This window comes from Gallus gallus, chromosome 3, assembly GCF_016699485.2.
Source record: "Gallus gallus isolate bGalGal1 chromosome 3, bGalGal1.mat.broiler.GRCg7b, whole genome shotgun sequence".
NCBI classification, from domain to species: domain Eukaryota; kingdom Metazoa; phylum Chordata; class Aves; order Galliformes; family Phasianidae; genus Gallus; species Gallus gallus.
The window spans coordinates 12,870,836-12,886,808 of NC_052534.1; the positions used below are offsets into that span (position 1 = coordinate 12,870,836).

Sequence of the window (15,973 nt, forward strand, 5' to 3'; positions counted from 1 at the left end):
AAAATCTCCTGCCTCGAAAGTGCTGCAAGTATTTGCATTGTTCTCCAGCATTGTTTTGCTTACAAAAAAAAAAAAAAAGGAATTCTTTGGAACCATGGAGGCATTGAGTCTCCCTCTCTTGCTCACTCTTTTTCACTCTCGGCTCCCAAACAGCAGCTTTCAAGCAGTGACCTTTCTCCGTGGAGGCCAGCTGGTTATTTTGGGTTGTATTTCCCTGCTGATTGTTCTCGCTTCCTCCCGCACAGCCAAGCCCTCAGGTTGCTGCGGGTAGCAGGGAAGGGGCTGACCGTTGACAGCCTTTTGGATCCCCAAATGGATGGCCAAGAAAGTGTCAGTTGCTCGAAGTAGCCACAGATTACATGAAGCTGGGAAATACAGCCATTAGCCACCTTATACAAACAGTATAAATCATTCAGATGTTAAGTAATGCAAGAGCAGCTTGGTAGAGGTGCTTCCAGTTCAGAAAACTTCATCTCTACGTGTCACAGTAAGACCCTGATAAAAACCTGATGTCAGCTTGTGAGTCAAAACAGCACTTCCCTGTAGGTTTACCTGACAGGGACGCAGACTCGGTACTGAATGCATGCTCTCTCTCAGCAAGGTTTTTCATCAACATTACACAAACCTTTTGGAAGGACACTCAGAAACAGTTCCTTTTCTCCCAGTATATCTGCAGAAGCTGAATGAGATTGTATAGCTATAAAATAACGAAGCTAAAGCAGTACGAGGCTGGGTATTAATAAAAAACTTCAATGCCATTTTCAAATAAATACTTTCACTGCTATAAACTTTGGGAGTGAAGTCCAGCCGCTGCAGGACAGGAGTGAATAGCCTTTTCTGAGAAAGCAAAGTTAAGCTGTAAAACAACACTCTACTCCACTGTAGGAGCAAATAGTCTTGAACTTTCTATGCTGTCACTGAGCCTGGCAATGAACTCTGACAGAAAAAATGGGGCACCTCAAAGACACTCAGCAGCCAAACATTCTCAACTTGAGTCTCTGAGGGCTGTGGCAGACCTAGGAGGTTGGAGCTCCCCGGGACCAAGCGTTGTTTCAACAACAACGTGTGCTGCTGTACTCATAATAAAGCAGCCTCTGAAATGCCAGCTCACCAGGAATTTGAAAGCTACTCAGTTTGGTCTGACTAGGAACGCAGCCCAACTCTGGAAAAGATGAGGAGATGAAGTTTTTTGGTTTGTTTTTGTGAACTTGAAACCCTGCTCTTCAGCCAAAGCCTGTCAAGCCCCTGCTCTTGACTTGCATGTACAAGGCACAGAGATAATTAGCAAAGTCTTTCAAAGAGTTGCTTCATTTTGAAGCCATTTGTATTTCACAGGGTTCAAATTGGGACAACTTGCATTCTTCTGCCCAAAATATTTGTGAAATTTTTCAGTTCTTTTTCTTTTCTGCTGATCACTTCCATCTGCTACCAGCTGAAAGAAAAACACTATTGTGAAAAGTAAAAAAAAAAAAAAAACTTACCTATTTTTATATTTATTTTGTAATTTTGCAAGCTTCACAAAACACACAGAACAAATAAAGAAGAAAGAAAGCTGATGTTAATGCTTTTAAAAAATTGCTCTATATTTTCTTAATGGTGAGCTATGGCAGGATGCTGAGAACCCGTGATACAGTCTGAATGAAGTCTACCAGCAACACAGGCAAAGCTTTCAGCAATTATCAAATGACAACAAGAGAAACAGAAGCCTTCACTCAGAATCCTCCATAGTTGGCAAGCACTTACTGCATTCAGAAAGGGTGTGAGATGGAAGGAAGGTGACAAAAAGGAGAAAAAACAACATCTGAAATTTCAAAATGTTTTCTAAGAATTGAAACAAGAAGAAAATTTCAATTTAAGGCAAATATTTTGCACCACTAAGTACTTTCCATATAGAAGTCTATGTTTTGCAAGATAAATGTTTAAGATGCAAATGTTGGCCATCTGTAACTGCAGCAGCGAGCTAGGCAGCAAGATGGAAAAGGTGTTGTGGCAAATTGCCTTTTCTCCATCTCTTGAGCGCCACATTTGAATGAGCTGGCCCGTGTCCCAGAAACAGCAAAACCACATTTGTGTTTTGAAAAATGCAAGGTACCCATCACGGCCATACCCCATCCGTGCCCCCACTAGCTGCTCCAAAACTACTTCACAAATATCCTTGCCATTGTGTCCAGAGTGAAAAATTTCCTTGTCGCTTTAATGCTGCTGACAGAAAAATTACTTTTTGCTCCTGGCAAACAATTTGGGTTACAAATATAGAAATATGCTAACTGGAAATAAAAATAAGTATGTAATTATATGCATGTTATCCGTGTGTGCTTGTGTATCTCTGAGCACAAGGAAGTATTAACACATAAATACCTTCTATAATATTTATACAAGCTCAGTGGCTCAACTTCAGTGAGCGTACATATACTACTGTTCATTACATGAAAAATATGATCTTTCTTATTTTAAAGCTAAATACTTCATGAAATCTCTGAAAACATAAAAGCACCTGCTTCACTGACACGCAAGACATCTTCCCTGAACCCTATTTACGTAGAAGCGTGTATACTCAAAGTCTATGTAACACTGGAGTGCTTTGGGATAAGCGCTGCACAAAGTTTATTCTAAACTATCTGAAAAACAATAACTTCCTCCTTCAATCCCTCCTATCTCATTTGTAACACATCTTCCCACCCTTCCATCAAACTCTCTCTGATTCTATTCATCTCACTAATGAGATGCCTCTGATTGATTTCTGTTATTTCACCTTGGGTTGCCTTACTGATACAGTGGCTGTCCAGAGGGAGGATGATCACCATTTGGGGTCACTGGCAAAGGAGCTCAGTTAGAGAACACTGATGTACACTGGTGTACTTTATGTTCAGCCACAGTCTGAGTAGCAAGGAAGCAAGGTTATGCTGATTTACGCGCATTGAGTTTATTTCATCTTAATTAAGTTGATTTTTTGAGACCTAATACTAAACTATAAACTGTTCAGAGTAGCACAGAAAGTTTGGTCTTTAAATTGTTCTAAAATGAATGATCATCTTTTCAAATTTAGAGATTATCTCCAAAGTGATTACATACCTACACACATGGCAGAAGATTAGCACCTTCCTTGCATACCACTCCAGTGTTATTCTTACGTGCCCAGTCATCTCTGCTGGTCCTCTCTGAGATGTGAGCTGTGAAAAACGCAGCTGTTGAATTACAGGAAAAGTTAATAAAGTGATTTGGAGGGCACATCTTTCCAGCAGTTCAAAGACTGTTTAAACAGTTCTAGTATTTTATTATTTTTTTTAATAACAGACTTTGGTGTGTCTTTCTCTTCTCCCAGGAGTACACATTAAAGGAAGAACAACCAGTCTCCCTGCCTCCCATTTTCCACATTAGTCTTGCCTTACTTGAAGGGATGATATATTTGACAAATTTTAGCTTGGCTATCACTCTGCATTTCCCCTTTTTTCCACTCTGCACTTACAATCTGTGATGGACAAATCTCAGAAGATTAGAACTTTGGCTCAGAAAAGCAACTGTAGGTTTGAAGTTTACTTCTCAATTTTCAGCGATTAGGGTCAGTGCAAGTCTATGAATACTTTGCCTTGAATTCATGGGATCTGAATGACCAAAGGCTTTGGCGTACTTCAGCAAGAAGAACAGCTAATGGCTGCATTTCCCAGGCTCTACCAACATAGTTACAGTGTCCAAAAATAAAAAAAAACAAAAGGAATTGATTTTCAGTAGCATCAATAGGAGTGAGATCTGAAGGCATCGGTGGATTGTTCTGCTTGTGGAGAAAGACTCAAATGCTCTAACCTCATGTAACGCCCTGAAAGCTCTACCCTCTGGATGTTCTGGCCAGCCATGGGGAATGGGGTAGAGGTGAAGACTGAATGCTATACAGGTGGTGTCTGCATTGAATTTAAAATGTGTAAACTCCTGAAGGAACCAGAAACAGGAAGGCACGGAAATTGTACTTTGGACTGCAGAGTGCACTCTTAGGCTGTCCTCTATTCTATGTGTAGAAATCTTTAACATGATTCTTTGCTGACATTTAGCACTAGTTTAAAATCAACTTTCCATAGAGATAGATCTACTCCAGAGCTGCCTTAACTGTATTCTCTCACTGAGAAAGCAGACAGAAGATGAAAATCAAAGTTGAATCCTGTTGCACGCTTTATAAATCAAAACACCATGGTCTACCTGGGATATAGCATCTCTCCTTCTAAATTATCTACTGTGTGTTTTTATGTAACTGTGACAAGTAAACTCTTGCTCTGTTTCCAAATATTAGAGCATCATAGAACATAGTTACGATGATGAACAAAACAAACACGTCTACTTTTTGCATAGCATTCAACATTAGCCAATAGTATGGCTGCAGACAGCGTAAAGATCAGTGCCATTTTGACAAAGCATTCCTTTGTTCAACAGAACTCTCACCAGGAGCTCATGAAGGTCCCTATAGGCTGTAAACAGGAGACAAAAAGCTAACAAGAGTTTCAGCTTTATGGGGCACACCAGCAGAAGTGGAGGACGTAAGTATTCAGGCGCAGGGGCTATGCAGACCTTACCAATGTTCAGCACGTATGTGATGTACTTCAGTATCAACCTTGATCCTAGTCCTGATACTTTGTACAAAGAAAACAAAATCCCTACTGAAGACAAAATGGGTGCTAAGCCCTTTGGAGGATCCAGCCTGTAGAAGGAGTACAATAAAAAAATAGTTTCCTCACACTGGTGGTATGTTGCTTAGAGAATGAATGTCTGTAGAGCACTCAGCCCCTGGTATGAAAAGTTGCTGTAAAAGTTCAAAGTATTATTGTTATGGCATACTTACTCAGCGAGGCAGGGAAATATCAAAGGATTTCTTCTCCCAGCTGGCTCGGTCTTATCTTGAGGAACTGTTGGTGGGTGGTGATTGCTCTCAGGGACTGGTGATGACAGAGGAGCAAAGGCACTAACCTCGCCTGCAGAGCTGATCTGCGCACCCCCCAGGATCAGCCATGGCCTCAGTTCCTCCTCAGTGCTTTTCAGCCCGCACACACCCTGTTCCCAGCAAAAAGCCTGAAATGAAAACAGAGGGAGCCCTGACACCTGGCTAATGGAGGCACTCAGGCAAGGGCTTTCACTTGTGACTGGTACATTGGGAAATAATTGATGCAAATTGCCTCAGACACTCAAGGTTTCTGGTCCTCCTTCCCACAGGCTATTTTTAGGCCCAATTAGACAGATAAAATGACACAGGAATTACTTATTGTATGCTCTAACATTTGTATTTTTTTAAAGGCTTCTATCTAGATATATGGTAAATGGCTGAACTACAAAAAGCAGATAGAGGGATTTTTTTTTACTCCTTTAATGAGAGATATTCAATCACTGAAAAGACTTGTTCACTGTGAAACCACTTACAGCTGTTTGCTGGTGAACTTCCTCTCACCACCTTAAACTCAAAGCAAATAACAGAATATGAAATAGCACATATTCTTGGCATTAGAGTGGTCGAGAGCTCCCCCAGGTCTGCTGCAATGTGAAGGCTAACAACCCACCCATCAGAAGCAGATAAAATACAATTAACTAATTCATTATGTAAATATTTTGGGTGGGGAGACGTGAATTGACTTATCTCTATTATTGTTATCATTATTATTAGCTGCTGTTTGCTAAGATTGAGTTTTTCAAAGCTGCCGTTGACATTAAGAAGTCCAAAATCCCCTTGCAAATCTGCCCTAAGTTTGATGTCGACTGTTTTTGCAAGTTACTGGAGAAGAAAAGCAGGGAGAGCAGAGCAACTAGGTAGATAGCATTATTCACAACAGTTATCACTAACATTTATGGATAAACCCTTCCCATGCTTTCCAGGTATCATCGAGAACTACAAAATCTGCCCAGTACCAATGTCATACTTTCAGGATAAGGAGCTATTATGACTGCAGTGGTAAATGCAAAAAATGACTGCTGGCCTCCATGCTTATTACACTGCCTCAAAGTCCCCCAAAATCTCAAAGCTCCCTATTCCTCTAACAGAGCCAGGCCGCAGATTGCATCCCCTGCCCCAGGCTTGCTGGCTCTGAGAGCAGTAAGCAGAAGGATGAGATGCTGGCTGTGTAACAACCGGAGCTTTGCCACTGACTTCAGCGGGACAGCATTTTGTCTCTGTAGTAGGAGCTGATGAAAAGCTCTGCCTCATAATCAAATTCCTGTGGCTTAACATGTAAGGGCATGTTGGCTGCATGGTGGTGACTGCTCATGTGCGTGTTCTCTGCCTACAGGATGTGCCAGCTGTGCCACTTGCTTTACCCTACAAGAAAATAAGGGTAAAGAGGTCATTATTTTCCATTTACCATGCTCAGGGCTTGCGGGAGCTGCTAGTACACTGGCTAAAGTACAGAAGATTGACTGAGTGAGCCCTCTGTATCCCGAGCCTGACACTTGACAGTGGGCAGTAATGAAATGGTGTGCGTTGATGAGATGGTCCTGGGTGACAATGGGGCCCTGGGATGTGGGCAAGTTTGGGAGAGCCCTGACAGGGCTGAGCAGGATCATTACAGCCTGTTAGCTCCTCCAGAGGTATCCTAACCCCAGGGAAACAAGTGCTTCATCTGTTGATATGAAGACAGTATTTCAAGTGGAACTGAGCTGTGAACTCCCCATATTTTGATACAGGATCAGCATTTCACTACGTATCATTAAGAACATAGTCATTAGCCTAGCTACAACATACTGTCACATAAGCCAAGCTTTAAAATCTGTCTTAGAATAAGACAAAACATCACAAGTCAACAGGAAAGAAAATCTCTGCGTTAGTAGCTCTTTTTGTGTTACCAAATGCTGCATTTGTTTTCTTCATGATGGCAACATATACATAACCTTTGGGTTTGTGTTCCTTCACTTCATGCTTCCCCGTACCTCTTAAACCTGTCTCAGCACTACAGGAACAGTTAAGTTTTCCCAGTAAGGAACTTCAACTTTGGGGTACGAAAAACTCAAAATAGCATCATGTGCTCAACATTAACTGCATGGAAATGCAGTTTTAGACAATCCATGCTGTAAACTTACCTCAGCATACTGCATCATAAAAACTATTTATATGAACACAAAGTCCTGGTCTGCTGAAAAAGTCCTTTAATGCCTAGTTCTCACACATAGAGGCCTCATAAGGTACTTGCACTATGTCATCTTCAAAAAGAGTTCAGAGTTACTGTGAGTAAAGCCTTAGTCAACATCTAAGCACTGTACTGGTCTTTATATCACCGTATTTCACTCTACTTTGCAGTAAAGCTTATCATGCTACCTTTCTTCAACCCCTGGTAATGGCGCAGAGGCTCAAAGGCACAAAGAACTTTTTTGAAAGAAAAAAAATATTAATAACACATTTTCAAAGACTTGCAGGAAATACTACTAGCTGGCCTTCAGAAAAGACTCTACCAAGGCAATGAACAGTCAGGGAAATGCTGGACTTCTAAAGCAGCAAAAAGGGTGATCTCAGATGCATAGCACTGGGGCAAGTCTGTCTTCTACTCTTCTCTTCTGTAACAGTGATAATGGATTCAACCAAAGTCCCAGATATCAGCAGCTTGGTAGCAATGTATCATTGCATTGTCATTACCTGAATGCTCAGCGCCAAACCCCTATGTCATACCTCTGACAAGGGAAACTGAGCTCTAGGACTGCTTGTCTGAACCAAGCCTTGGGTTTTGATGCCTATATCCAGCACTAAGAGCTGAATTTCATAGAAGGAAGTCCCTTTCTCTCTGTAGGGTTTCAAGAAAAGCCTGTAAGGAGGGACAACAGAGAGGAGAAGGATAAACAGCTATATACATCTGAAATGTTCAAAATCAAAAGAAAGTGAAAGTGTGTTGGTCTGCAATAGCAATGTGCTGACGATTTATTTATGCATTCAAGCTTTTTTGATGTTTCAAATAGAAATTACTCCAAAAGAACAAATACTTTCAGTCTCATTTTGTAATGCCCATAAACATACCAGAGATGAAAGGTACCTGACTGAATTTGGGTAAAAATAGATGGGATTTTGAAAACCAGTAAGAAATGCCTGGGAAAAGTGATCTACACATGGTCTTAATTATGCCAATGGATAACCCCCACATTACCCTTTGAAAGGTCATCTGATAAACATCAACATTGGGCTTTTCTCACAAACCCAACACCTACAATTGCTTCAGGCTACTGTAATATGGCATGAGAAGTTAAATTAGAAGCATATATTTGGTAATAGCACCTCTGAGAGGGAGTCTTCAAAAGCCTGTGCCCCCATTAAAGGATTAGAAGACCAGCATACATATCAGCAACTATACTCAATCCAAAAAGAAACAGAACAGGAGACAGAAATCAGCATTTTGTTCTGATTAGCTGCTTTGATTGATGTACATTTTTTCATTACTACTTTTTTTTTTTTCCCTAAATGCTGCAACCATACCATTGGGGAATACTATAAAAATACCAGAATAAAGTGCCACTTTCAAGCCTTCCCCTATCTCTCATGGGTCCAGAGATGATCTTTCCAGAGCACGTGTTGGTAAGTCACACAAAATAAAGCAATCTCCAAGGAGATGATAGTCTGGGGTTCAATTGTTTTCAGGAGCACCCAGAATAAAAGTTGGAGCCTTAGAAATTGAGTCATTTGAGAATAAGAATGGAGTCATATTTCTGGAAATGTGCTAATTCTGTATGAAACAATACGAAAGATTAAAACAGAGGCAAGAATAATTAGAGTCAGTGTTTTACATAAGCACTGCTTTTTAACTTCAGTATCTTCCCTTCTGGAAACCAATTCATCCAGTTTTCCCGAGAGTTAATATTTTGAGGTTATCTGCCCCAAAGGCAGCCCAGAAATAGGTTGGATTGTCCAATAAGGATGAAGGCAAAGGGCACATCCTAAGGATTAATGACTGGCTGAGAAATTGAAGGGCTTAAAGCAAAAGAAATTCTCTGTATCAAGGTCACTGATGAGGTCAGGATAATTTTAAACTGGGAAGGAAACCCCTAACCAACTTTTTTTGTACTTTCTCTGTTCTTCTGCCTGATTATAGAGGAACAAATTCAGTGAGACTCTCCTCCCATCTAAACAGCGGGCCAAATTATGCTGGCACTTGCAGGCTTTAAGAGGGGCGAGATGGAAATGGGAATTTTGTCTCATTTTGTTAGCCTCCTCTAGCTAGTCAGAAAATTGCCTGCAAACAGGTTTCTATGGATTTTCCTATTTATTTCAGTCTCACCTCATCTTTTCAGCTCACACATCAGGAGACTCTGACTCTCGCCCAAGAAGAGAAGCTCAGGCTGTGCTACTTCTCTTTTAGATTTCTTTCCCACCATGGAGGGTCTGAGGACAGTCACAGGCTTGATTCCAGAGTCTGTTCAAGGCAAGCAGGGCATGACAAAACTCTCTTTTACAGCCACTGTGGCTCTGAAATCCTAAGTTATCTGGCTCTGAAGTCCTAAGTAATCCTCATGTGTTTTCTCTCCTGGACTCCTAGGGGGGTAGAGTAGTTCAATGAAATTTTCATTCCCAGCTCCCACTGAAGCATTTCTGAACCCATTTCTCCCCGTGTCTGTGCATTTGACAGATCCTGCCCCCACTGACTCCTATCTCAAGAGCATACAAGCAGAAGTGGGCCGCTGCGACAAGAATCCAGAAGCCAGAGCTGTCAAACCAAGTCTTCCTAGATACCGAAGGGGCTAAGAAAAGAATGGGTGCTTGTTGTATTTCTGGCAGAGATGGTTGCTGAAAAGCCTAGAGAGAAGGATCCCGAGACACCTCAGCTCCCAAGCTCCGATGGATATATTTCTAGTTGATCAATCTCTATGTCTTTGAGGCCGAACTAACTTCCCACTTCAGGCTTTTGACAGCTGGACAAAGCAGGGTTTGAGCTGTGCCTTGCTCTAAGTAAGTGTGGAGAGATGCTTTCAGTCTGACCTTGCCAAATCAGTCCCTGGCTTGGGGCGTTTGCTGAAATCCAGGAAAGATTTTCCCACTGGATTTCAAGTGGGAAAAACAAATTCTGTCCACAGAGATTCGATTGAGTATTGAAGCAACAAGCATTCTGGGAGATATGAATCTGCCTCATGATCTGCAGAGTCTCTAGCTTTATAAAGTAGAAGAATATACATATAAGTGTGAATTTGGTGGTGGTGGAGCTAGTTAAAAGCCGATTATAAAGTATAATTTTCACAGAGACCAAAGGATTATTTTTAACCACACTGTGGCTGTGTACATTATTAACCTTCTATCTTAAAAAGATAAGATTTGGCATGAGCAAATGTGGGCTTTGTTTGGCTTTTTGTTCCTAAGTTCACATATTTTGTTAAAGCACATCAGATAATGAGATGCAAAAACATGAAGACAGACATAAGAAAGAGCAGCAAAATAGAAACAAAGCAATGAACAGAATACAAATGTGTAACGACTAAATAAAAAAAATAATCTTTCATTTAAATATTTTCATTCATTCATTTACTTTTGCTCTTTGAATTTTTTGAACAATTCAAGTCGGCAGCAAAACTGACATTCAGGATTTTACCCTGGATCTCCATGATGTACAGCAGTGATTCCCCTCCCTCATTTGTTGCCCTGCTGTATTTCTTCCCCTCTAGTCAGACACATTGCTGTGCTGTGATGGTAACGTCACTGGGCTTTTAAAAGATCGCTTCTAAGATGTGGGGCTGTTTTACTTCATAGATTACTTTGAGCATTTTTACTATCCTCAGTGTAACCCTGAGAAAACTGTGAGTCGAGTTTGTCACGTTAATCTTAAATGCACTAGCTGCTACTTCTTCGAGACAATCCAAAGCATTTTACCATACTGCAGGGAGTCCCTGCTCTGCTTGGAAATGCTGGCTCCTCCCAGTGACAATGAGATGCTCATGTCCTCCCAGGAGAACAGATGCAGTGTGGAGAGCTGACCCCACCATGCTCACATCCTCCTCTCCACGTGGGCTGGTGTTGCCCCAGGGGAGACACCCAGGTAACACTGGCTGATGATGTGGTTGCTGCTATTTTGGTCGGTGCACTAGGGAGTGAAAGAGGGACTTAACGAGCTGAATAGCATAAGCTGGGAACATAAGGGCAGAGTTATCCTGTCAGCTGTTCACAGGCCTGAACCTGTGGCCCTTTTCCATAGTAAAACATGCTTAAAAGGCTTGCTCTTGATCCCTCTTTTCACCTGGTAACAGCTAACATTTGTGACTAGAGTGGGGCACATATCAGCCATGCAGTGGGCAGGAAGCCACGCACCTTGCCTTGACCCCGTACCACTCTGTATGAGTCTGGCACCGCGCTCCTCTATTTGCTGGCACTGCTCAGTCGGGCACAACTGCAGAGGTGAGCCTGCAATGAGTAAGAGAAAAACAGATCGTCTGATATTGCATTTAGAGAACTTAGCAAAATGTGTATTGACATCTTGGCAGGGTGCTCAGCTGGAAACGGATAAAGAAAAATCTATTAATTAAGTAATCTAAGTTTTGAAAGTAAGTAGGATTTTAAAAGATTAATGCCCGCCCTTATTCTGAATGTGAGTTTGGTCCCCTTGCTAAATTCTCACTATGTATACACTGAAATTTCTTCTGCTTTGCACCTGGGGAAGCTGTGACCCCGATTTCAACAGGCACACTGTGTGTCAAAGGCCGGGAATCCTGGATTATCCCGCAGAAGTCAGTTCCCAAACTCCCTAATGGCATATTAAACAACAACATGTTGAAACAAAACAGTGCAAGAGGAAAGCAAAACTAACTCCCGCTGGTTGAGCACACCCTTAAATGCATTTCTACCAGCTTCTGTGAACAACCTTTTCTGACACAAGTCTGCTCTGGATAACTAAGAGAAATACTGAACAGGTAGAAACGTGGGCTCAGAAGATGTGGGCTCTGCACCGAGGTCTGCCACTGACCTCCCACACAACATGGAGCAAGTCACTTCACGTCTCCCTGTTACAGCTTCTATGGCTGAACGATGGAGGTAATGATACTGAGCTCCCTTGTGAGGTGCTTTGGGACCAGGCATGAGAAAAAGGCTGTAAAACCCCAAAACGCTTTTTCCCAAAGAAACAAATTGCAATAAGAACACAAGAAATGCGTCACAAAGCCCTTTAAAGGCCCTCCATGTTTCAGGTTGTGAAGCACCAGTAAATTGGTAGCTCAACTCATACAGCTCTCCCTCTCTTCCAACAAAAATTTTTAAGATGACTTTTTGAAATTGAAAATGGGATTCTTAATTGTATCTCAATCACTTCTAGCTGGAAAGATAAAGCACAAAAGCCAGATGCTTCGTTCTGTCTCTTGACTGACCAATTCTGTAGTCAGAAAGGTTAACAGTGTGTTAGAGGGAATAACTCAGCAAGATCAGTTCTATCTGAATTAGACAAAACCAATTATCCCTCTGCTCTTTCTGGGCTTGATTATTTGCTCACTCCTTTCAAATATGGAGCAGATTGATCTCCAATCCACTGTGCTGTATTCATTCCTGCTGGAGCTATTTCTCCTACCTGGTAACTCCAGCCTTGGGAGCGGGTCTGCACAGTGCATTGTTGCATGGAGTTGCTTGGGCATAAGGTGGGAGAGAAGGTGAGCGGTGTGAGGGATTCTCCACAGCCTTGAGTTGTTCCAATAAACATGCAGCCCTCCTCGCTTGTTGTTCATCACCAATTTATTCATAATCTGGTTATGCGGAGGGTGGTTTTCAGCATGCTTTTACATGTGGTTTGGCAGCGCTGAGTCTGTTTCACAGCTTGCTTTTACATGTGGTTTGGCTGCAGTGAGGCTGATTTACTGTGAGTTTTTTTTTTTTTTTTTACCTGGAGCTTGGCTGTGCTAATACTGGGATCTGCATGTTCGGGATTTTACTGTCCCTGTAGTAAGACAATGAAGGTCATGAGGCTGAAGAACCATTTAGACCAAGTGAGAAGTTAAAACAAGCTGGCACTGTTCCCTGCAATACCATGAGAAGATACTCAAACACTGCTACACCCCAACTTCCTCCACTGTGACCTGAAAGCTGCTGCCCTGCGTCCTGATGCAAAGCCATAAGTTTTCTGTTTCAGATATCAATCCTTAACACAGTATCAGAGGTGGGATCCAAATGGCTTTCAGCCACATCAGCTGTTCTACCTTCGTGCGGGTTCAGTGTATAGCAAACAAGGTTTTGCAAAGAGAATGTGATTTATTAAGCCTTTTCTTAACTGGCCCAAATAACCAAACACCTTTATCTACAACCAATGATTTCTCCAGGCATTTTCAGTCGCATAAACCTCAGTGACAAAGCTCACATGAGAAGCACTGTTTTCCCCAGCTAGACTGTAACAGTCATGCAGAAATCATTATCCCAATCCATGCAAAACATGCCAACAAACTTTAACTGCTAACTCTTATGGAGGTGTTATTTTGTCATATTTTGTATAAAATTAACTCCTTTTGAAGCTTTTGTCTCTAAGCTGACCATGCTATAGCCCTTGTCTGGAGGCTGTTAATGAAATTAAGGCCTTGCAAAGGTAGCGAAATTGTTCACTGCCTTTTCACTCCTTATTCCTAGAACTGAGCTGTACCTCACCGCTTTTCATTGCCCATACCAAGATTCCCCCCCCAACTGCAGTTTTCTCATTATATGCTTCAAATGCAGGGAGGAACAATAACCTTCCAGGTTTCCCATCACATAAATCCCGGTGCTGTTCCAATTTTGTTTTTCTTGCCTTTTTTTTTTTAATGCAGTAACTTAGATTTACATGTACACGGGGCTTCATAGCAATTGTCTCATACCCCATCTTTATTTTTCCCTGTCAGCTCTGGAAGAAGGGAAGATAAGACTGGAAAGGAAGGTAATGGGGGGAATTACAGTTAAATTCTCTTCCGAGAATCCACCTAAGAGAAGATATCATTTCCAGATGCTGTTGCAGGATTTAGCAACTTAGCAGGGCACGAGGTGTCACTTCAATCTTTTAATCACTTGCCAGAGGCTGAGCTGCAAAATAATCCCACAAAACAACCAAAAAAAAAAAAAGAAAAAAAAGAAAAAAGGCAAAATGTAGTAATAAGGTACAGTAAATGCTACTCAATATGTAAGTTGTCCAGAAATAAACATGTTTAGCAGATGAGTTAGAAAAGGCAGAAAAAAAAAAAAAACTTCCACCTTGGCTCAGTTCTTTAAATGCTAATCTCTGAGTGAGTCACTGTAAGAAACAAATACTTTATCTGAGAAAACGCAAAGGAAACACTCCACCCATCGATGCTTTGATACAAAGAGAACATTTCATATTAGCTGCTTTTTAAAATGCTTGTCTGTAAAAGCTCTCAGTAATTTCTGTTCTTTGGTAACGGAGTTCTGCACTGCATTAAGCACCCATGATCTAGACGAGAGCTTTGGCTTTCAGTGAAGATGTGTGACCAAGGGGAGTCTTCTGGATGATGCTATATTTTACCTTTTGTGTTTGCCTTTGGCACAGCAAGTTTGCTAGGACCTCCCTTTCCTGAGTTCACATTTGGTTTGCAGAATTTCCTCTCCCAGAACCGGAGGAGAGAAATGCTAAAAAAAAAAAAAATTAAATGTCAGTTCAGGGGAGGGTTTTTCTTTGTTAGCCTTTTTTTAACGTGCATTAAGTCTGAATTTCATGAAATAAAATTCTTACTTCTCTGAAACCAAAAGAGACAAATCATAAATATTTCAAAGAGAGACATTTTGTTTCAGATAGCATGTATAGAATGATTCAAACATTGGAAAGAAATGTGATACGAAGTCCATCACCTTTCATGAACAGAGGCAACTCCGTAGAAACTCATAATGGACAATATTTCTTGAAATTATGATATGCCCTTATGAGAGGTGATGGACTTTGTATCACATTTCTTTCCAATTTATTTTCTTCAGTAGAGTTCATGACTTCCTGTGCAATAGGGGAATACTGGAATTTAACAGCTTTAACCATGTTCCGCTTATCTTTGCGGTCATGCTGTAAACAGCCCGTATGAAGACATACAGGTCGTCTCACGCACTCATAAAACAAAGAGAGTAATGCTGGCAGGAGAACCTGCACAGGCTTCTCTTAAACCAAATTCCTGATTAAGCCTCTGAAGATAAGAGTCAAATTTCTTATGCTAAGAAATGGCACACGGCACCACGGGAAGTAGAAATGTTAAATATTACTTTGGAGGGTCAAGCTACAAACTAATGTTTTGCAAACCATCCCAAATGCTTGCTGAAATGAACGTGGGGTTTCTTTACCAGTGTTACCAAATTTGTTCTTATCAGAGTCCAACATCTGTAGTGCAAGGATTTGTTTTCAAGTTAAGCACATTTTGCATGTATTTACTCTGAATTATTGCTGTCACTCACCACCCCATGTACAGGAGCCCTCACAGGACATATCCGGAATGTAGGAAGTGATAAGATTCCAACATATATTTTCAAGCTCTCTCCCAAAACTTAGGAGCTTCCACATTTCTCCCCCAAAATAAGAAAATCTAGAAGCCTTTTAGGTTGTCCGTAGACAGAAGCTAGGATTCATCTCTCACAAGCACAGTTTCCATCTACACTTGCAGAAGAACGCTGGTTGTCACAAGTTCATGACAGAGTTAAGAGCTACCAAAAACAGAGGCAAAGTTTCTTTGGCTTTGCATGTTTTGTGACTGCGTGCTTTCAGACATAATGAAGAAAAATGCAGATCCTTGTCTTCAAAGGCAATAGTGGCTCAGCTATACTTATCAAAACACCCTATTGCACAGGGCAGAGGACATTTTTGCCTTTAAAACCAGCAGGGCATGATCTTACCCACATCATTTCTAAGTCAATATTTCCCTGTTACTAGTAGTGCCAGGCAGCAGAATGCATGATACACAGAGTAATGCTATATAAATGCCTCACAGGTACATAGCATGAACAACTTTTTCCTGGGGAAGTTAGTGCTGAGCTTTGCTATTCTGAGGGTGGTTCCCATCCATCCACATGAGCTGTACTGGAGCAGCAGACTTACTTCATGATGCAGCCAGC

General features: G+C 41.4%; 1 long non-coding RNA gene across 1 annotated transcript in view; it reads right to left on the reverse strand.

Annotated features, from left to right (window-relative positions):
• LOC107052861 overlaps positions 1–15,973 on the reverse strand; it is a 331,879-nt gene that overhangs the window by 49,875 nt on the left and 266,031 nt on the right. The window contains exons 7-9 of the long non-coding RNA XR_005858753.1: positions 11,237–11,329; positions 4,826–5,052; positions 3,073–3,185 (exon numbers count right to left, since the gene is read on the reverse strand). This is a non-coding gene — a long non-coding RNA (uncharacterized LOC107052861). The remainder of the gene's footprint in view (positions 1–3,072; positions 3,186–4,825; positions 5,053–11,236; positions 11,330–15,973) is intronic.